The sequence below is a fragment of the Thalassophryne amazonica genome, chromosome 11, assembly GCF_902500255.1.
Source record: "Thalassophryne amazonica chromosome 11, fThaAma1.1, whole genome shotgun sequence".
NCBI lineage: Eukaryota > Metazoa > Chordata > Actinopteri > Batrachoidiformes > Batrachoididae > Thalassophryne > Thalassophryne amazonica.
In genome coordinates this window covers 44,692,325-44,713,842 of record NC_047113.1, presented here as the reverse complement: position 1 = coordinate 44,713,842, position 21,518 = coordinate 44,692,325, and the positions used below count along the sequence as shown (strand labels likewise).

At 41.3% G+C, this 21,518-nt stretch overlaps 1 long non-coding RNA gene across 1 annotated transcript; it reads right to left on the bottom strand.

The window, feature by feature from the left end:
- Nucleotides 1-358: 358 nt before the first annotated feature.
- LOC117520864 lies at nucleotides 359-12,007 on the bottom strand. Its single transcript, XR_004563788.1, has 3 exons — nucleotides 11,877-12,007; nucleotides 9,111-9,114; nucleotides 359-369 (listed from the first exon to the last, which is right to left on the bottom strand). It is a non-coding gene; the product is annotated as an uncharacterized LOC117520864 (long non-coding RNA).
- Nucleotides 12,008-21,518: the final 9,511 nt, after the last annotated feature.

Genomic DNA, 21,518 nt, shown 5'->3' with positions numbered 1-21,518 from the left:
ATAAATTCAAAGTTGTGCACCCAATTCTTGTTTTTTAGAGCCATTATTGATGTACAATCTACTAGGGCTGCAGCTATCGATTATTTTAGTAATCAAGTATTCTATTGATTATTCTGGCGATTAATCGAGTAATCAGATAAAAAGTACTTTTGCATTTTTAAACATCAACAGTCACTGTACCACCAGGCAGATTATCAAATTTAGTGTATCCCTTTCTGTTTTCCTGGGTAATTATTTATTTTTTCATGTCTTTACAAGTTTTGGATCTTTCCTGGTGTCAGGAGCTCAGCCCTCCCCTGACACCAGACTGTAACCGCAGGCGGTCGGTGTAATCCTGTCAGTCAGGCTGCACCTGAATGTTAGCACAGCCTGTGGAAAAACTGGGCTATGGGAGAGGGTGCAACAATTTACCCAAACTGACTCCAAATGAATAAATTAAGTACTTTTATTTATTTTCGGAAACACACTCCATTCTCAAAACAGTACATGAAGCGTTCTCTCTCCCTCCCTCTGTCTCATAGTCTCTTTAGAATGCTGAAACAATAGCGTCTGTAAGTACTGGCAATTTTTGGGGACACATACAACGGACTCTGAACTTTAAGATCTGATGTTACGAGCTTTGACGAGGCAGCAGTGCGTCCCGCTGTACGTCTGCAAAGGCGAACATCGTTTGCTTTTCATGTACCGTTTTAAGAACGGAGCGCATTTCCAAAAATAAACAAAAATACTTCATTTAGTCATATCTGGAGTCAGTTTCGCTTTAAGTGCACGGCAAGTCTATTTTAGATGATAAGTGTGGACCCTCTTTCTCTTAAAAGGCGTTATTTTACTCTTTTGTGTCGCGTTGGAAAGCAGTACCTTTTAGTGCTACAGATTAGCTCTTACACGGCTTGTGCGCATGGTGTAGTCTTCTTTTGTTTTTTTTCTGGGGACTTTACAGCACCACACACAGGCCTGGCATATGTACTACAACATTAAATGGCGGTCTTCGAGGCACAAAATTTGCCTCAAATATTTTTTGTAATCGAATTATTCGAGTTACTCGACTAATCATGTTTTTGGATTGTGGAAGGAAGGTTTCACCCCTACAATCTACACTGTACAATTATTCCACCCTGGCAAAAGAACAGTTCAAAAACATCAATAAAAGCTGAAAATTACCATGACATTAATGTCCATGACGAGTGTATGCAAAAGTATGACCACAACTGTAGATAGATAATCTGTTGAATTTAAAGTTTCACCTCAAAAGACGTCTCCTGATTTCACAGGCTGAAGACCCAGAGAAATGAATGTCACTGTGCTGAGATAAATGAATGTCTGTGCTAAACTTCAGACCAGGTTTTTGCTGGCCTGTGACTCAGTTGCTTTATGCTATGGCACGATAGCAATTCAACAACACCTCATTTTAAGATGAACACAGTCATGGATGCCCAGATGAGTGCAAGTAGAATTGCAATTTAAAGAACGTGGGCACTGGGGTTGAAAATGACAACTGTGTCAGGTAGAAATGCCAATCGCACTATAATGTGTGCTTTGAGATTGTGCCATCTGTGTCTTACTGATGCTAAGGCTATATTATAAGATTTAAGGTTTGGAAAGACAACAAAGACAAGGACATTTGTAGCTTCAGGCTGTTATATCCTGCACCTACATGCTAACTACTACCCAATTCTCTTCGCCATGTTTCCAGCTTACACTTTTGATTAACTTAAATATTACACAAGTTTTCACCCGTAGACATCTAAACGAAGACTAAGCCCAAAAATGTCAAACATGTTTGAATGACTTATGAGCTAGTGTTGTCATCTGGGATCTGGGTAGCACAAAATTGGCTCTGTCAACCTCACACACACGTATGGATTACAACTGCAATTCCTAAATACGGATTCCTTGAAGTGCCCCAAACTCTTATGAGTCCTAAATTAACCTTAAGAATCACACAGCATGGCCCCAGCTGGAAGGATACTTTGACACTCAGTAGTAATCAGGGATTGCACTCACAAACCCTGAGGCTAATAGACATGTTGCTCGACTGCATCAGTTACAATCACTGCCAGTTCTGAATGAGAAGTCTATCTGTATGCGCGAAAGTGTTTATAGTAGAGAGATATTCACTTATCTTGGCAGAAGTGGACCTTCACTCCAACACTTAGGAGGCGGGGGCTTTCAACCCCTCGCCCCTCTGGCTACGCACCTGTACTGTCTCTGTAAACAAGAGGAAAACAGCCACATTGACAATAAAAACTTGTCATTCATCTGTCCATCAGAAACAGACTTGGAAAGCAAAGAAAGATAAATTACTCGAGACCATCAAATATGGCCATCAGGTATTGTCAAGACTTTGCCTCCGTCCGTCTGTCTGTCTGTACTCACCATAAATCCAGTCCTATTACTCCCAGAGTCTTCGATTTCACAGAGAACATTCTTGGGACACAGACCTTGGACAAGTTCAAAGATGGCTAACCTTGGTCTTTTTTAAGAGGTATTTTAAGATGTTAGAAAGTCACATTCTGTTTCAATCGGTTCTGTTTTTGTTTTGAGTGGCGGAGGTGACAGCCAACCAGACTAGAGCAGCACCGTGATGTTAGGTGGCAGGTCTCTCTAAAAACGCTTCAATTATGTGTTTATATAACGTTTCTTATATATTCTGTGAAAGCTAGTGAGAAATAAACACTTCTAAAACTGAAAACGTTGTTTTGTTACCTAATAACACCTCTGAAGTGATTTACAAGACATTTACTGGATGTTAGCGTGGTAACGTCACAGGCTTTTAGCTACATGCAAACTCCATTTCGGTTGTGTGTAAATATAATGTCTCTGTCATAAATTATGTAAAGGCTCGCAAGAAATAAACACTTCTAAAACTTAAAATGCTGTTTTTGTAACTTGATAACACCTCGAGACTGAATTAAAAGACATTTTGCGAACGTCAGCATTCATGCTAATGTCCGCTAACTCAAAGGTAACTTCCACACTTGTCAAAAGCTCATAAACATAAATATTGTTTATGATTGATTGATTGATTGATTGAGGGGCTTTATTGGATATGTACAAATTATAATTCAATGCACAGTAAATTTTGCAGAGTAAAATTTACTCTGCTGGGATAACATTTGCTCCCAGTCCAAATAGAGTTAAATTTACTCTAGCACAGTGCTAAATCAACTCCATCACAGTGTAAAACCAACTCTTATTGGAGTAGAAACACTTGATTTGACAAGACGGTAGAGCTGATTTCACTCTATAATCTATAGTGTGCATTTTACTCTATTTAGCCTGAGACCAAATGTTATCCAGAGTAAATTTTACTCAGCAAAATTGAATGTGTAGGATCTTAATAATTAATCTAAATAAATAACTATATATATATATATATATATATATATATATATATATATATATATATATATACTTTGCACTGGGATACCAATAAAAAAAAACTACAAATTAAATAAGACCGTGCTCATATGGCGGAGGGCATCTTAGCTTTGTGTTATATTTCTAAATTGCAGACCGTGGCAACAGAGACAGCACCCGTGACTCTGTGTTTGGTACACCAGCTCTGTGCGTATAAAGTGAAATGAGGATGTCGTGACTTGAATGGCTTGGAATTGTTCATTACAATGAATAAAAAAAAATACTTTTATCAGGTTAATTCTGAATAGATTCATTCAGATCAGGACATCCATAATACATGTATATAATAAAATCTATATTACTAGACTAACACAAAAAAGTGACATACAACCCTACCTTAAGAATCCTGAGTTTCTCAACAACATCAAAAATCTAATATTGAAAATAGCTCTATAGCGGTTTGCATACACGGCTGTTGATATATCATGAGTCCTGTTTCCTAACTTTTCAGTACGCTTTAATCCACACTGACCGCAGAGGCTCTGCGGTACAACAGACGCTCAGCATCATCTGCACTCCGCTGGCAGACTCTGGTTCATCATTTGTGCTCGTAATGTAAATGAGTTGTGTTTTTTCAGTGATACATCCCACAACATCTTCAGTCACATTCTTTATTTTATGCGTGTCACTGTCCAGCGGGCATGAGGGATTTGACTCTCCCGCGTCTCTCGTCATCTTAATGAAAGTGCAGCAGTTTCCACCCTCCATGTTGCCTCTGTCGGTCACTGATGCCTCGATGCAAACAGCCCTGACAATCAGCCCTTTAATAGCCTTTTTTCCACTGAGTCAGCCACAATAACAACCTTTTGTATTAACTACTGATACAGTAGAGTGAGCAAGAGGAGATGAAGAAATGTTCATCTCCCCAAAACAAAGAGAGCCTGTCATCTGAAGCAGCCATCCACGGGAGTGAGGATGGGTCAATAACAGACGGTGGGCTGAATTGTTGGCCGCGTTAGCTGTGAGTGGATCTGAGGGGAAGATGAGGATTCTCAGTGAGTGCAACATATTTCAGTTCAAATTTAGAAAAAAAGAGGCGAGCTTTGTTTTTTTTGGGGGGGGGGGGGGGGGGGGGGGGGGGTTTGGTGATGAAAAGTATCCAGCTGGCATCCTCCAACAAACATGTTCTTGGAAAGGATTGTAACAGTTTAGAGCGAAATCTAACCAGATCATCGCACAATTCTTTAACCTGTCTGTTCATACAGACTGTAAGTCTATTTAAATCTAATCTTCACAGTGCTGTAAACAGATCAATGGACACGAGGGGCTGTGGTCGTGCACAAGAAACTCCACAACCTCACTTCTTTGCTTTCTTCCAAACACGCTCTGAGATATTTGCGCCTCTTTCAGACCTGTTGTCTGGGAAACCATTCCTTGTTTAGATGTGTTGTCAAGGAAACAAAGATGGGGCATGGGGGTGTTGGCTGATTTTTTTTAGAAAATCCATCTGTTACACTGGAAAGAGGAAAGAAGTAAACCGCAACAGCATATTAGGACGAGTTCTCCAATAAAATATAGGATTCAAAGGAAAGGAGTTTTTATTGATTTTGCTTGTGGGTTATTAATTTTAAAATGGATTTTGCAAGCTCTGTGGTTGTTGGAAATAAGCCTGGATTCATTTTTATCATAGTCCAGCTGAGCAGTAAATTGTGACAGCAAAATCTACTACCTAACTCTATATAATTACTATGTAGCGCTCTCTGCAGTCCTGAACAGCAGTATGTCCCATTACTTATAATCATCTATGATTACTGGTGAAAGGTTAAACTGATTCAATCCTTCAACCCAGTTCACTACAGGATGCAGAAAAATAATACAAAGAATTGGGCTTTTGTGGGCCTGCTTGTTAAGGACCCTGCACAATCAGATTGTTGCTTTGGGAAATAATAACATATTCTGCACAATGAGTCACAGCATAATTTCATTGAATTGTGTTTCCCAGGAGAGCAGCAGCAGCTGGACAGACAAGGTGGCAGACACTCTGCATATTGTGCAAGCAATTAAAAAAAATAGTGCGGCCTAAATAGTTTCCCACAGCCTGCCTTTGTTTTGTTTCACGCATTCAGTTACTCCACATGTTCATAAATAAAGATACAGTAATTCAATAATCACATTCCCTTTTTACCTTAACTGCATGATAATAAACTGAGCAAAAACAATGTTTCTTCTTCAAGCTGCTCATGGCAACTGGGTTTAGTCGCTGATGTTAACTACTTCCAGGGGTGTAGCCAGGATTTTATTCTAAAGGGGGTTCCACTGTCTGTTAAATGTCACCCTCATATGGTTTTAAGGACTTTGAAACAATCTCTCCTTTTTTATATACAAAGGATCTTGTTTATTCACTGTTAAAGTTTTTCAGTGTTATTATTTTCTCAAATAACTTTTTCACTTAATTTTTCAAGCATTTCAAAACAGTGTATCATTTCCAAAAACAATTGTTTTATTGATGTTTTAAGTGTTGTAAAGCTATGAATCATGTTCTGAAACAACTGACCCCCACTCGAGCTACACACAGTCAAATCAAAGGTGTTTGTTTTCAACCCGGTTTCACCCTGAGCCATACTTCATGAAGAGACTCTAAGCAAATAACTGCATTTGTTTGTGATCCAAATGCATTTGCGTCACACACTTTAGAACGTGCAGTACTGATCGTCAGTACAGGGCCAATAGTGTTTTTAATATTTTCAAAATCTGAATTATTTTTACAGTAATTATTTAGTTGTGTTTTGATAATTCTGAAACATTTTATAAAACAAATATTTCATTCAGTGTTTTAAGCAAGTCAAATTAAATTTTCCACTGAAGCAATTGTTTCATTTAGATTTGAGAGTTTCAAAACAGTGAGATGTTAGGTCCAAACCATCCATCTAAATACTCACTAGGCATACGCATAGGTACACCTTGCTAATAACAGGTTGGACCCCCTTTTTTCAGAACTACCTTAATTCTTCATGGCATAGATTTAACAAGGCGTTGAAAACACAGATGTTGGTCCATCCTGACATGATGGCATCACACAGTCACCTATTCAATCAATCTGTCTATTGTCCACTGACCTCTGACATCAACATGGTATTTTTGTCCAACACAACTGCCGCTCACTGGATAGCTTCTCTTTTTCAGACCATTCTCTGTAAACCCTAGAGATGGTTGTGTGTGAAAATCCCAGTAGATCAGTGTTTTTTTAAATAATCAGACCAGCCCATCTGGCCTCAATAACCATGCCGCGTACAAAATCACTGAAATCCCCTTTCTTCCTCATTCTGATGCTCGGTTTGAACTTCAGCAAGTCATCTTCAACATGTCCAGATGCCTAAAAGCATTGAGTTGCTGGCTTGTGATTGGCTGACTAGCTATTTGTGTGAACAAGCAATTGAACAGGTGCACCCCATGAAGAGGCCGGTGAGTGTGGTATTACTGTCGAATGGTGCCCTGATGATCTACTATGTCCACAGTCTGCAAGCAGAATAGAATATGCTATTCCAAGGGGTGACTGGAGACTGGTTAAAAAGAAGAAGAAGAAGAAGAAGAAGAAAAGAACTTCCAAGAAAAATTCAAAAAGGGTAGTGGGCATATATGAAAGCGGTAGTGATGTCCAAGGAGCCCTGGCATTGCACAAATATAAAGTCTGCCAAGAATTTAAAGTCTGTCATTGCAAACTAGAAATTTTAGCAGCATACTTGGGTATGCGCATATGTGTCATCTGCAAAGATCAGGGTGAAAGGACAGGTAAGATGGATGGCATTCATACAGTAATGGTTGGGTATTATATTTCAGTATGTACTGAGTATTCCGATGCGGCGGAGGCATATACGAGCCAAATGGTTCATTTAGGTCAAGTGACCAAAAAGATTCATTTCTGGCATCACTATTTGTTTAACAATGTTGACATTTGGGAGGGGTTTGACCTAAATCTCAACTCTGTGGCTTTGCTAGCCATAGCAAGCAAGACTAACAACAGTGATCAGAAGTGGGACAGACCTCAGACTTCATCCCAATTCTGCAGCAGTATTTGTTCAAGGATGCTTTGATGCTTGTTTAACCAAAAATTAAAAATAAAATAAAACTAAGTGGCGGATGAGGCACTCTTGTGGATTCTGTTAAGAAAAAGTGCTGAGGTTCCTTCTCCCGGCCCAGGACACATCAGTATCCCTCTGAGAAAGTCCTGTCAACACACCCACCGCTCAGGGCATGTCTTAAGGCAGGGAGGGAGAGGGAGGACAGGGGAAGGCAAGAAGCATGGGAAGTCCAGGTCATTGTGGGATCTGACAGCGGAGGGCAATGCCAAGCTTCATTTAGAATTCACTCCCTGAGAAGCAGCTGTTACATCTTTTATTGGAAGAACAAAAGAATGGTGTGCTATTTTCATGTGAGAGCCATTTTGCTGTAGCATCCAAAGGACAAGAGGGATCCGGAACTCATCGGGGGCAAAAATAAAACTAGTCTTTCAGGACTATAAAGAAAGAAGACGTGCGGCTCATTACTGCGTGCTCCATGCTCGTTGTCTGCGCTGAAACATCTCATCCTGTCAAAGATGGGGTCAAAAGCTGCTGCAGACAGAGAGCCAGGAGAGGCTCCAACTTGCAGACAAATAAACTGATATCAATACAGTTTTATTTCTGCGGTAATTGTCTCCCCCCCAAGCCAAATACATTTTTGCATACGTGTTCTATCTGAGTTTCATTTAATTAAAACAAGGAATTGCTCAAGTGTAAAGTCTAATTACTGCAAAACAATATCTTAGATCTGTGCAGTTGTCATGTCCCGGCCGTTTCCAGGCTTCAGCCCATATGTCCCTTCTTCATTTAGTTCTGTTCCTTTGGCATCAGCCTCGTTTTGTTAATTACCTTTTTCTTCATGTGGGTTTTTTTTCCATGTTCTGATTTTTGCTTAGTCACTTTCTTCCTTTGTTACTTTTCACCTCAGTTATGTTTTAGTCTTGTTTTGTTATTGCCTCTTTCTTCACGTTTATTCAATGTTCTCATATTGCTTTGTCACTTTCTTTCTTTGTTACTTTACAGCTATGTTTTAGTTCCATTCTAGTTTATCCACAGTCTGTTTTTATGTTTCAGCATTTAGTGTTTGTTTGCTTATGTTACTGTTCTCTCTTCTGTTAAGTATTTGGGTATTTCTGGTTTTGGTTTTCAGTTTTGTTTTCTTGTAGTTCTTCTGTCTGTTCTTAGTAGGTTTATTGTATTAATTCCCATGATTCACTTGTCACGTTCCTGTATGCTTTTCAGTTGTGTTCGTTAGGGTGGTTTTCTTTGTACTATCTCTTATTGTCATGTTTGTATCTAATCACCTTTCTCTTGCTCCTGCTTGTCAGTCTCTCATTGTTTCCACAGTCTTTTCCGGATCACTGCACTCTGTTCCGCACCTGCACTTTGTCCTCTCAGTCAGCCACGCCCCTTCATCTGTCATTCTCTTGCCCATTTGTCACCGCCCTTCTGCATCATTGGCCTCTTAGCTGTCACCTGACCACGCCCCCCTTTCCAGGCCTTTCCTCCTCCACGTGCACCTCATTTCCTGATTAACACCTGTCCCTATTTAACCTGCGTCTGTTCACTTCTTCCCCGCTCGTTCGTTGATTCACTCACTTACCAGCCTCTTGTGTCGTTCTTGTTTTGCCTAGCCTTGTTTTTGGACTCTGTTTTGTGTTCTGGATCCTGTTTTTTTTCCTCTGCTCTGACATACCTGTTTGCTCGTGTTTAGACCTTGCTTGTTCTTTGGACCACGTCTTTTGCTTAATCCTTGTCAAGTACTTTTGCTCCGTGGACTGCCTTGCTGTTAACGATCCCTAGCCTGAATAAACCACCCTTTAAGTATATTTCCTTTTGTCGAGCCTGCATTTGTGTCCTGCCCTCGTCCAGTCCTGACAGCAGTAACTGAGCAAAGAAGGCATTTCTGTGCAGTGCTGAAGGGGAAATGGAAATTGCAGTTGCAGACTCTCACTTCTGATCAGAGACTCATTATGCTTTTTGTTGCTTGGTATTTTAATGTACTATGGGGTAAAAAGCAGGATGGTCCACTTCTGTTTGGATGGATAATGGGCAAATTCATGGAGGAACCATGCGCACATAGAAAAGCATTTTCAACATATAAATGCCACTTTTACCCAAAACTGAAAATGGATGGTGAAATAACTTTGTCAATGCCAGAAACAAAATTAGAGCTAGTTTATAGACAGAATGTGTCTACGTGGTGTGTCCATAAAGTAACGGTCCTTTTTATTTTTTTCAAAAACTATATGGATTTCATTCATATGTTTTTACGTCAGACATGCTTGAACCCTCGTGCGCATGCGTGAGTTTTTCCACGCCTGTCGGTGACGTCATTCGCCTGTGAGCAGGCCTTGGGAAGGAGTGGTCCCGCCCCCTCGTCGGATTTTCATTGTCTGGAAATGGCAGAATGAAAAGGATTTTTTTTCCATCAGAATTTTTTCAGAAGCTGTTAGAGACTGGCACCTGGAAACCATTCGAAAAATTTATCTGGCTTTTGGTGAAAATTTTACGGGCTTCACAGAGAATAAGGACTTTAACTACAGCTTTAAGGACCCCTTTAAGGACGGTCGGTGCGCCGCGCTCCGAGCTGCAACATCGCGGCACAAACCACATGATCATTTCTAAACGGATGGCTCTGCGGATACGAGATCGTCGTATGCTCTTTCTCTGGTTATCACAAGAGCTGGACATCAGCCATTTTCCGGCAGATTTCACTTTTAACAAGAGATTTTGTCATGGAAAGCTGCGCGGAAACTTCGCGCGTCACAACCAATTCGCTGATGAAGCGAGACAAAGGAACACCTCCGTTTCGGAGTGTTAGAGGACAAGTTGGGACATGTCCAGCTCTCCACAAGTTCTCTTATACTCACTCGACTGGTAAGCACTGAAAGCCGAGATAGGCATGTCCAAACTTGTCCTCTAACACTCCGAAACGGAGGTGTTCCTTTGTCTCGCTTCATCAGCGAATCGGTCGTGACGCGCGAAGCCTCCTGCGGCTTTCCATGACAAAATCTCTTGTTAAAGTGAAATCTGCCGGAAAATGGCTGATGTCCAGCTCTTGTGATAACCAGAGAAAGAGCACACGATGGTCTCGTGTCCACAGAGCCATCAGCTTAGAAATGATCCAGTGGTTTGTGCCGCGACGTCGCAGCTCGGAGCGCGGCGCACCGACCGTCCTTAAAGGTGTCCTTAAAGCTGTAGTTAAAGTCGTTATTCTCTGTGAAGCCCGTAAAATTTTCACCAAAAACCAGATAAATTTTTCGAATGGTTTCCAGGTGCCAGTCTCTAACAGCTTCTGAAAAAATTCTGATGGAAAAAAAATCCTTTTCATTCCGCCATTTCCAGACAATGAAAATCCGACGAGGGGGCGGGACCACTCCTTCCACAAGGCATGCTCACAGGCGAATGACATCACCGACAGGCGTGGAAAAACTTACGCATGCGCACGAGGGTTCAAGCATGTCTGATGTAAAAACATATGAATGAAATCCATATAGTTTTTGAAAAAAATAAAAAGGACCATTACTTTATGGACAGACCCCGTATATAGGGCAATTTTTTTTTTTAAGTTTCTTCTTCTGTTCCATATGTGGTGAAATTATTCAGAAAATGGCCCTTTTTGTGCCCTACGTTTGGCCAGACAATGACCAGTAGGCTAAACATTTTGTTAAAATAGAACATTGGTCTTTTGTGAATGAGCCATTTGATAAAAGTCTTTTTTTTACTTTGGCAAAACACATGCTTTGGCTCGTGTCTTGTGAATATATCCTCCCTTAAAACACCACCTGCTGCCAAATATGATTTAATTATGCCATGGACAGATTTTTTTTTTTTTTTCCTCATCAAGCTTGACTGTGTTCTATAAACAAAAGTGTCTCGAGATAAAACAGGTTTGTTTTATCTCTGAAAATAATGATAATAATAAATTTTTAAACAGTTGGAAAGCTTTGCTTTCTGTTTGAGTTACTGTTATATTTTATTAAGAAAAAGAGATGAAGAACTTAAATTCTCTGACCATTTATAAGTGCCAGATATATCTGAGGTTTTTATAGCAAATGTGGTGTCGGCAAAAGTATTGATAAAATCTTAACTTATGAAATGTTGGATCCAACATTTGAAGGGTTTTTTTTTTGTTTGTTTGTTTGTTTTTTAAGAAAGGATCTGTTTTCTAAGCCATGGCCAACTTTTTCTTCAAGTTTTATTACATTATAACTCTGATGAGCGCAGCAAAGCAACAGGTTGGCTGTGATAACCGCGAATCCATGCTGAAGTTAACTGTGATAATGCGTCAATGATAAATTGCAAAAAAGAAAAAAGAAAATTAGCTGAAGCTAACACAAACAGCTACATTTTATAATATGAATTTAGTTATGGTGAGAAGTACATCTGCAATTAAACACATTCAGATATGAGGGCGATGTGAGAAAGTCGCTGTTTGTATTGATCTGTTAGCACAGCCAACAATCACAATTAAACATGAGTTTAATAGTTTGTGTTTAACAAAGAGAAATTTGGTACCAATATTCTGTTAGAACCAATCAGACCGCTGGGATCCTCATGGATTACTGTCCACCTGGAAAGTGATTTAGGAGGTGCAGAGTGAAGAAGAAAAGATGAGGCTGTTAATACTGACTGCAGGAATACCCACACAAAACATCACTGCAAGTCTTTTTATCATGAATGCAAGATCACTAGCCAACAACAAATCTATTTGTGCTTCTTTCATTGAATTAAATGGAGTCAATTTGACTAAGCCAATTCAGATTGCAAATTATTTTAACGATTATTTTCTTAATAAGGTTTCTAAACTTCGAGAGAAGATGGATTGTACTCAAATCAAATCAAATCAAATCAAATCAATCTTATTTATATAGCGCCAAATCACAACAAACAGTCGCCCCATGGCTTTTGTAAGGCAAAAGCCATACAATAATTACAAAAAAACCCCAACGGTCAAAACGACCCCCTATGAGCAAGCACTTGGCGACAGTGGGAAGGAAAACTCCTTTTTAACAGGAAGAAACCTCCAGCAGAACCAGGCTCAGGGAGGGGCATCCTTCTGCTGGGACTGGTTGGGGCTGAGGGGAGAGAATCAGGAAAAAGACATGCTGTGGAGGGGAGCAGAGATCAATCACCAATGATTAAAAGCAGAGTGGTGCATACAGAGCAAAAAGAGGTGAATAAAAAGAAACACTCGGTGCATCATGGGAAACCCCCCAGCAGTCTAATTCTATAGCGGCATAACTAAGGGATGGTTCAGGGTCACCTGATCCAGCCCTAACTATAAGCTTTTTCAAAAAGGAAAGTTTTAAGCTTAATCTTAAAAGTAGAGAGGGTGTCTGTCTCCCTGATCTGAAATGGGAGCTGGTTCCACAGGAGAGGAGCCTGAAAGCTGAAGGCTCTGCCTCCCATTCTACTCTTACAAACCCTAGGAACTATAAGTAAGCCTGCAGTCTGAGAGCGAAGCGCTCTATTGGGGTGATATGGTACTATGAGGTCCCTAAGATAAGATGGGACCTGATTATTCAAAACCTTATAAGTATGAAGGAGAATTTTAAATTCTATTCTGGAATTAACAGTAAGCCAATGAAGAGAGGCCAATATGGGTGAAATATGCTCTCTCCTTCTAGTCCCTGTCAGTACTCTAGCTGCAGCATTTTGAATTAACTGAAGACTTTTCAGGGAACTTTTAGGACAACCTGATAATAATGAATTACAATAGTCCAGCCTAGAAGAAATAAATGCATGAATTAGTTTTTCAGCATCACTCTGAGACAAGACCTTTCTAATTTTAGAGATATTGCGCAAATGCAAAAAAGCAGTCCGACATATTTGCTTAATATGCGCATTGAAGGACAAATCCTGATCAAAAATGACTCCAAGATTTCTCACAGTATTACTGGAGGTCAGGGTAATGCCATCCAGAGTAAGGATCTGGTTAGTTACCATGTTTCTAAGATTTGTGGGGCCAAGTACAATAACTTCAGTTTTATCTGAATTTATAAGCAGGAAATTAGAGGTCATCCATGTCTTTATGTCTGAAAGACATTCCTGCAGTTTAACTAATTGGTGTGTGTCCTCTGGCTTCATGGATAGATAAAGCTGGGTATCATCTGCGTAACAATGAAAATTTAAGCAATGCTTTCTAATAATACTGCCTAAGGGAAGCATGTATAAAGTGAATAAAATCGGTCCTAGCACAGAACCTTGTGGAACTCCATAATTAACCTTAGTCCGTGAAGAAGACTCCCCATTTACATGAACAAATTGTAATCTATTACTGATGACTCCAACTCAGATGAGCTGATAAAAAAAACACACATTATGAAGAATAAGTTGTGTAATTTTGAATTTCATCAGGTCAATACTGGGCACGTGGAAATGTTGCTTAGATCTTTGACTGTTGGTGGGTCTGCTGGAACGGACAACTTGGACAGTAGGCTGTTGAGATTATCTTTGAACAAATTTCAAAATCTGTCTGTTACATATTCAACAAGCGTCTGATGAGTGGTGTGTGTCCAAGACTTTGGAAGGAGGGTAAGATCATTCCTTTACCCAAAGATATAAAATCAACATTTTTTTTTTCTTTTTGGTCCAAATAATAGGCCTATTAGCATTCTACCTGTTCTCATAAATTACTGGAAAAGATTGTATTTAAGCAAGTGCAAGATTACTTTTCCCACAATTATTTAACAACAATGTTCCAGCGTGCTTATAGGTCTGGCCACTGCACCTGTACTGCCATGACACAAATGTCAGATAGCTGGTTAAGATCAATTGATGGATGACTCAATGCTTGTGGGAACAGTACTGCTTGACTTCAGTGCTGCCTTTGATGTGATTGACCATGACATTTTAATTTCCAGTCTTATTAGTTATAGTTTTAATTTCTCTACAGTTCAGTGGTTTAAGAGCTATCTGTCAGACAGGTAATGTAGAGTTTATTTTTATTTGTAAATTTTATTCAAAAAGATGTTGTATTTTATGAACTGATATTGTAATGTTTGTTTTTGTATTTTATTGTCTGGACCCCAGGAAAACTAGCTGATGTTTTGGCGTCAGCTAATGGGGATCCTTTTAAATAAACAATAAACATGTAACAGCTGGAATTTACCATATCTATGCAGAAAAACCTACAGGACTGTCATGTTATGATAATTAAACATGTCTTAACCCGACAGTGACTGGAGAGGCTAACAGGCTAGCACTACAACATGTGCAGCTAACCACAATTGCAGGAGAGAACTTTAGTGAGAGCAGATAGAATAGAATAGAATAGAATAGAATAGAATAGAATAGAATAGAATAGAAAGTCTTTATTGTCATTATACACAGCAAACACAGTCTGCATAGTACAACGAGATTAGGGGGGCTGCTGCTTAAAAAGTGCACGCAGTGCAATACCAGACAATATAACATGAATAAACAACAATATCACATAAGGAAAAATGTGAAGTCCTTTGCTGAAATGTAAAATTGTGTAACATGTGGACAGTGTAAACAGTGTAGCAATTGAGAGAGTGCAAAAGGAAATGTAAAACTGTATGACAACTATAGGCGATATAATAAACAATGGAACAACTGAAAAATGTGCTACAAATGAGATAGATATGGTGCAACTCAGTACCTAATATAGTCCGTTTTTAGTGCAGATTATTGTTCAACATGGTGATGGTTTTGGGGAAGAAACTGTCTCTGAGTCTATTTGTCCTGGCCTGTATGGCCCTGTAGCGCCTGCCAGAGGGCAACAGGTTGAAGAGGTGAAAGCTGGGGTGTGTATTGTCCTTGAGAATGTTCTTGGCCCTACTAAGACAGCGGGAGATGTAAATGGTGGAAATGGGGGGCAGAGGACAGCCAATGATTTTTTGGGCAGTGTTTGCTACCCTCTGCGGTCTCTTCCTGTCAGCTTCAGTGCAGCTGGAGTGCTACACTGACACTGCGTAGGTCAGCAGGCTCTCTATAGTGGAGCGATAGAAGGTCACCAGCAGGGGTGTGCTTAACTGCTCTTTCCTAAGCACCCTCAAGAAGTGTAGTCGCTGCTGGGCCTTCTTGACCAGTGCTATGGTGTTGACTGACCAGGAGAGGTCAGCAGAGATGTGAACCCCTAGGAACTTGAAGGACTCCACTCGCTCCACGCATTCGCCATTGATGTACAGTGGGGCAGGGGCAGTTTTCTTTCGACGGAAGTCCAGGATGAGTTCCTTAGTCTTTGTGATGTTTAGTGCCAAGTTGTTGGCTGCACTCCACTCGACCAGTTTTTGGCCCTCATCTCTGTAGGCTGCTTCGTTTCCCCCTGTTATCAGCCCCACCACTGTTGTGTCTTCAGCAAATTTAACGATGATGTTCTCTGAGTGGGTGGGGGTGCAGTCAGATGTGTAGAGCGAGTAGAGAAGTGGGCTCAGCACACAGCCCTGGGGGGAGCCGGTACTGAGAGTACGGAAGGAGAAGTGAGGACCAAGCTTCACCTGCTGTGGTCGGTTGACCAGGAAGTCTTTGATCCAGGAGCAGGTGGGCAGTGGGATCCCCAGGTTGGATAACTTGGGGATAAGGATGTCCGGTATTATGATATTAAAAGCTGAGCTATAGTCAATGAAGAGCATCCTGACATAGCTCCCTTGTTTCTCCAGGTGAGTCAATGCTGAGTGAAGGGCAGTTGTTATTGCATCTTCTGTGGATCTGTTAGACCGGTATGCGAACTGATGCTGGTCCAGGGTAGGGGGGGAGACAAGCTTTGATGTGTCTTAGAACCAGTTTCTCAAAGCACTTGGTGATGACTGGGGTGAATGCTACCGGGCGGAAGTCATTGAGGCTGGTTGTGGGTGATTTTTTGGGAACTGGGATGATAGTAGCGGATTTTAAGCAGGCTGGGATGAGGGCATGTTCTAGTGACAGGTTGAAAATGACAGTGAAGACCTGTGCTAGCTGGTCAGCACATGCCTTGAGCACCTTCCGTGGTACTCCATCCGGGCCTGAAGCCTTCCTGGGGTTCACAGCCCGGAGCACTCGTCTCACATCCTCAGCCGCTAGAGTAAGTGGGGGGGAACTGGAGGCTGGAATGGGTTGTAGTGGGGGTTGGGGTGTTGTGGTTGAGTGCCGTGCCTGAGACTCAAAACGGGCATAGAAGCTGTTCAGTTCCTCTGCTAGTGCCAGATCTGAGTTCCCTGGTGTCGCAGCACAGCCTCTGTAATTGGTGATCGACTGCATGCCCTGCCACACCTGTCGGGGGTTGTTAAGCTTGTCCTCTATCCTGCTCTTATGCTCCGCTTTGGCTGTCTTGATGCCTCTCCAGCAGGTCAGCTCTGTCTCCCGATCTGAAGGCTGCATCCCGGTCCCGGAGGAGCGTGCGGACCTGGCTAGTCATCCATGGTTTTTGGTTTGGAAACACCAGAATGTTCTTTTCCACAGTAACCATTTCAATGCAGTACTTGATGTAGGACAGTACTGTGTCTGTGAATGTAGCCAAGTCTTCATGGTAAAAGGCTTCCCACTGTGTCTGGTCAAAGCAGTCCTGCAGACGGGTGAGGGCAGCATCAGGCCAGGTGTTAATGGTCAGCCGTTTAGGCTTTGTTTGTCGGTTGAGGGGGGTGTAAGTGGGGGGTGAGAAACAGGGAGAGGTGATCTGACTGGCCCAGGTGGGGGAGGGGTATGGCTCTGTATGCTCTCTTGTTGTTGGTATAAACATGGTCCAGAGTGTTTTCCCCTCTTCTAGGGCATTTCACGTGTTGGTGAAATTTTGGTAAAACAGTTTTAAGATTTGCCTTATTAAAGTCACCCGCAATGATGTGAACGCCGTTTGGATAGGCAATCTGTTATTTGTTTATGGCGTTTAGCAGCAGGGAGAGAGCTATGTTTACATTAGCATCCGGTGGTATGTAGACTGCCGTAATGACCACAGCAGCTAGCTCTCTAGGCAGGTAGAATGGTCTGCATCTTAATGACATAAACTCTAAGTCAGGAGAACAGTGTCTGACCAGAACAGTACTATTATTGCACCAACCTTCATGTATGTAGATGCAGAGGCCCCCACCTCTGTTTTTCCCTGAGTCGCTGTTCCTGTCCCATCTGTGTAGCGTGCGGCCTGCTAGCTGCGCCGAAGCATCGGGGATTTGTGCATGTAGCCATGTCTCTGTGATTATAAGTGCGCAGCACTCTTGAATGTAGCGATTCCCAGCTAGCTGTAGTTCCAAATCGTCCATTTTGTGTACCAAGGATCTGGCATTTGAGAGATAAAGGCTTGGCAGCGGTGGTTTGAGTGGCTGTTTCCTTAGTTTATGCAGCAGTCCAGCCCTGCAGCCCCCTTTTGCTTTCTCTCGCGACGCCGCCTGCATCGCTTGCCGGCCCCGATAACAATCCACGGAGATCCCGCTGGTCTCGCTATCTCATCTGGGATGTTGTGAGTTTGCTGAAAGTCGCTGCGGATGGTAGTTTTCTGTTGAAAACCGATGTTTATTAAGTCCACCCGGTCGTACTGTTTGTAAAAGTCCGTAAGCGACGTACAAGATTCCAAAACAACACACAAAAGACACAAAAAGGTGCACAAATAGGGAGAGCTGTAAGCCGCTGCGTCTGCGCGCGCCGCCATCTTGGAATAGCATAGATACATGTAAAAATAACTACTACAAACTTGTGAAAAATAGTGTCCTCTGAAATTGGAATAGAGTGGTCTAAGTGGAGTGGAGCTAAGCATTAGACAACCTGGACAATCATCTGAAATGACTGCACAATGTTTATACATATCGATCCTGGACAGCATGATCAGGAACTCTGTGACTGAAGGATTCACAAAAGAGAGGATGCAAATTTTTACTCCAGCATCGCAACAGCTTGTGTAAGAGGGCTATGAAGGCATTTTGTGAGATGTTACACAGTAAAAGTAACACTGCAAAAGTTGTAAAAACAAGAAAATAGGGTGGCAACAAATGGCCATCCAATTAAATGTGTCAGCAATAAAATGACTTGTTATAGTATAAAAGTCATGCAGAAAAATTAAAGGATAATGTAAAGTGATATTGACATCTGAGTAAAGGGCCTTTCACACCGGACACGTTGGAAGAATCACAGGCATCACAAATCGATCTAAAAAGCATTATTTTCAATGAGACGCGTTGCTTTTTAGAGTCGTCAGATGTGTCACGTCAAAAGTCGAACTAAACCAACGCTTCTGACGGGAGCACGCATTGCCGCTTGTCGACAGGCTGACGTGGTCAAAGTTCAACCCAATCCAACTTTCGCTGCTCTGAGTTGTGACGTAGTTTCGTGCTGTCCAATAGGAACAATGCGTCGGGCTAAAACATGGAAGACTAGTGGTAGAAACCACTGATCTGTACAAAACAGAAACGTGTCACAGGACTGCTCATTTACAGAGCAGTTTTCTGAAGAAAAATCCTTGCAAATGTTTTTTTTACCTCAAAATTTCTGATTACTGTAAAAAAAAAAAAAGTTGAGAACACTTGTAATTAAAATAGCAAAATAAATAAAAGGTTCTTTAGAAACCTTTCTTCATCTGTAAATTAAAACCACCTGTTATTTCAGATTAGATAATTTCTTGTTTAACATAAAGAACTGTTAGGAAAGTGAATGAACGGACCCACGTTGGGGGGGACGTAAAATGAACGGTCAATAGAATATCCAATAAATAACAATTTATTATGCAAGGTGCAACACAAAACCAAATTATGCTGAGTCCAATCAAACACAAAGTGACACGTGGGCAGGCCCGAGGGTAGGAGACGCCTATCCAGAGAAGAGCCGGGACCCACAAGGTTCCACCGCCAGCCAGAGGTCTGCAGCACCCCAGAACCGCCAAGTCCTGGTTCCCCTGGTGGCCACCGCATGAGGCTGTCTGACCGGTACTGCTGGCAGTAACAGAAAAAGGTTAAATGTGGGTGTGGTACACCCAGCAAACAGTCAGCAAAAACACAGTTCCTTCCTGAGGGAAAAATCCACCACTCCCAGAGAGCAGGAAAACTGAGAACGTGCAGGACCAATAGTTATACTTAGAATTATGAAAGTGAGGAGTGGAAACGCCAGCTCCTCCAAATCTCTACAAACCCAGCTCCAAGCTGCAAGTATACTAAAGGTTACGACTGCAAAGATTTCAGTAGCAATGAATGTGCGGACGGCACAAAAACGGCTGAGAAAGTTTACCTGTCGGGTAAGCTGATAACTCGGCAGAGTTGTGGTGTCCTACCCAGCTTTTTTTGATTGAAATGGTGATGATGATGACCCACAGCTGATGACAGCCTCCAGGTGTGCCCTCAGGAGTAACAGAAAAGGCCGGTGTGCCCTCCAGAGGCCCAAAGGTGCCAGCATGGCAGGGCGCCATCTGGTGGTGGGCCAGCAGTACCTCCTCTTCGGCGGCCCACATAACAAGGAACCTTGGACATTTATTTTTAGACAAATAAAATAACATGGAAATTCGTAAAAAAAAAAAAAAAAAATTTAAGTCTGGTAGATTATTCATATCATTTCAACCAGAAAAACAGACACTGTAAGCAAATACAAATGTTTATTATAAATGCAACAGGAGATAATTTAAGAATGACTGCAGTGTGATTGTAAAGTAGGATTTCTGTGACATAGACCTCATGATGAAATTTTTTTTAATTGAGTCATTTCAACTTGTAATTACATCAGAATATGTGATTGCCTTTAATGTTGTGATCAGGACATTGTGATTTCTAAAATGTGAATTTGTGAATGTTTTAAAATTGTGCACAGTAAGGGGAGAGCTTCTACCTGTGCAAATGTCTTTTGACTTAACTTTGATTTCGTGGACATTTTTAATGATTCATTCATTTATTGTTAAAATATAAAATGAAACAGCTTAATAAAATAGTTGCTGTTTAAAGAGCCTTTTATTTAGAAGCAGGTGATGATTTGTTGGATTCTCTGGACCAGATGAAGGTTTCTTCTGGAGCTTTGACCTCTCGTGTTGCTGAAGACACTGTTCTCCTATTTTGAAGAGCAGAGATTTTTTTCTTCTGACTGGACTTCATGGTCTTCAGCTCATCAATGGAAGTTTTGTATTTAGGTTGTCTGCACAGCAAATGTTCGCGGTTTGATCAATATCCCATCAAGTCGTCAATCCTCCTTTGGTCAGACTTTGACGCTGAAAAAAAGCTTCTCCCAGCAGGGTGATGGGAGAATCATTTTTTTTGTGGTTCAGACACCGCACATTCAAGATGGCGATTGCTCAACTTTTTTCAGGTTATGGAAACAGCCAGAGTGTGACGTAGCAATCTCTGCCCCTCCTTGCCGCCTCCAAAGCAAAGCGTCTGACGTCATGCGTTAAAGCGTTGGTGGGCGTTAGCTAACGCATGTAAACTGTGCAATGTGAAAGGCCCTAAAGAGTTTCAGAGAATCAAATTCCAGCCACAGAATAAAATCGACAAATGTGTTAATGTCATCTTTCATAGTAATCATATTACTAAATAGAAATATTATTAATCTCTTGCACTTCCTGATTTTTTCTCTACATCATCCAGCCTTCTCTCCATCTCATTTTCTTCATTCATCAGTTCCTCAATATATTCCCTCCACCTTCTTAACACACTCTCCTCAACACATTACCATCTGCATCCTTTATCACCCTAACCTGTTGCACATCCTTTCCAGCTCAGTCCCTCTGTCTGGCCTATAACTCCTTTTCTCCTTCCTTATTGTTTAGCTTCATGTATAGCTTGCTGTTGGCTTTTCCTTACCGTTGCCTCTTCTGTTTTCACTTTCTGCCACATCTCCTTGTACTCCTATCTACTTGCTTCATCTCTCTGAGTATCCCAATTCTTTTTCACCAGTCTCTTTCTCCTTATACTTTCCTGAACACCTTTGTTCCACCAACAAGTCGTCTTATCTTCCTTCCACTGTCCTGATGTCACAATATCCATACAATTTCAAGATGACTCAGTCAAAGAGACCCATGCGTATGCACAACTTTATAAATTTAAGTTGTGTATAAGTTGCCCCTGAGAAAAAAATGACTCTTGACAAATAAAAATCACACCTTTTTTTCCTGTACGTGGAACTCATGTTTTAACACAGCATTTCTATGGGAGTGAGTTTGACAACAGACTCAGTGTAGTACATATGCACACCACA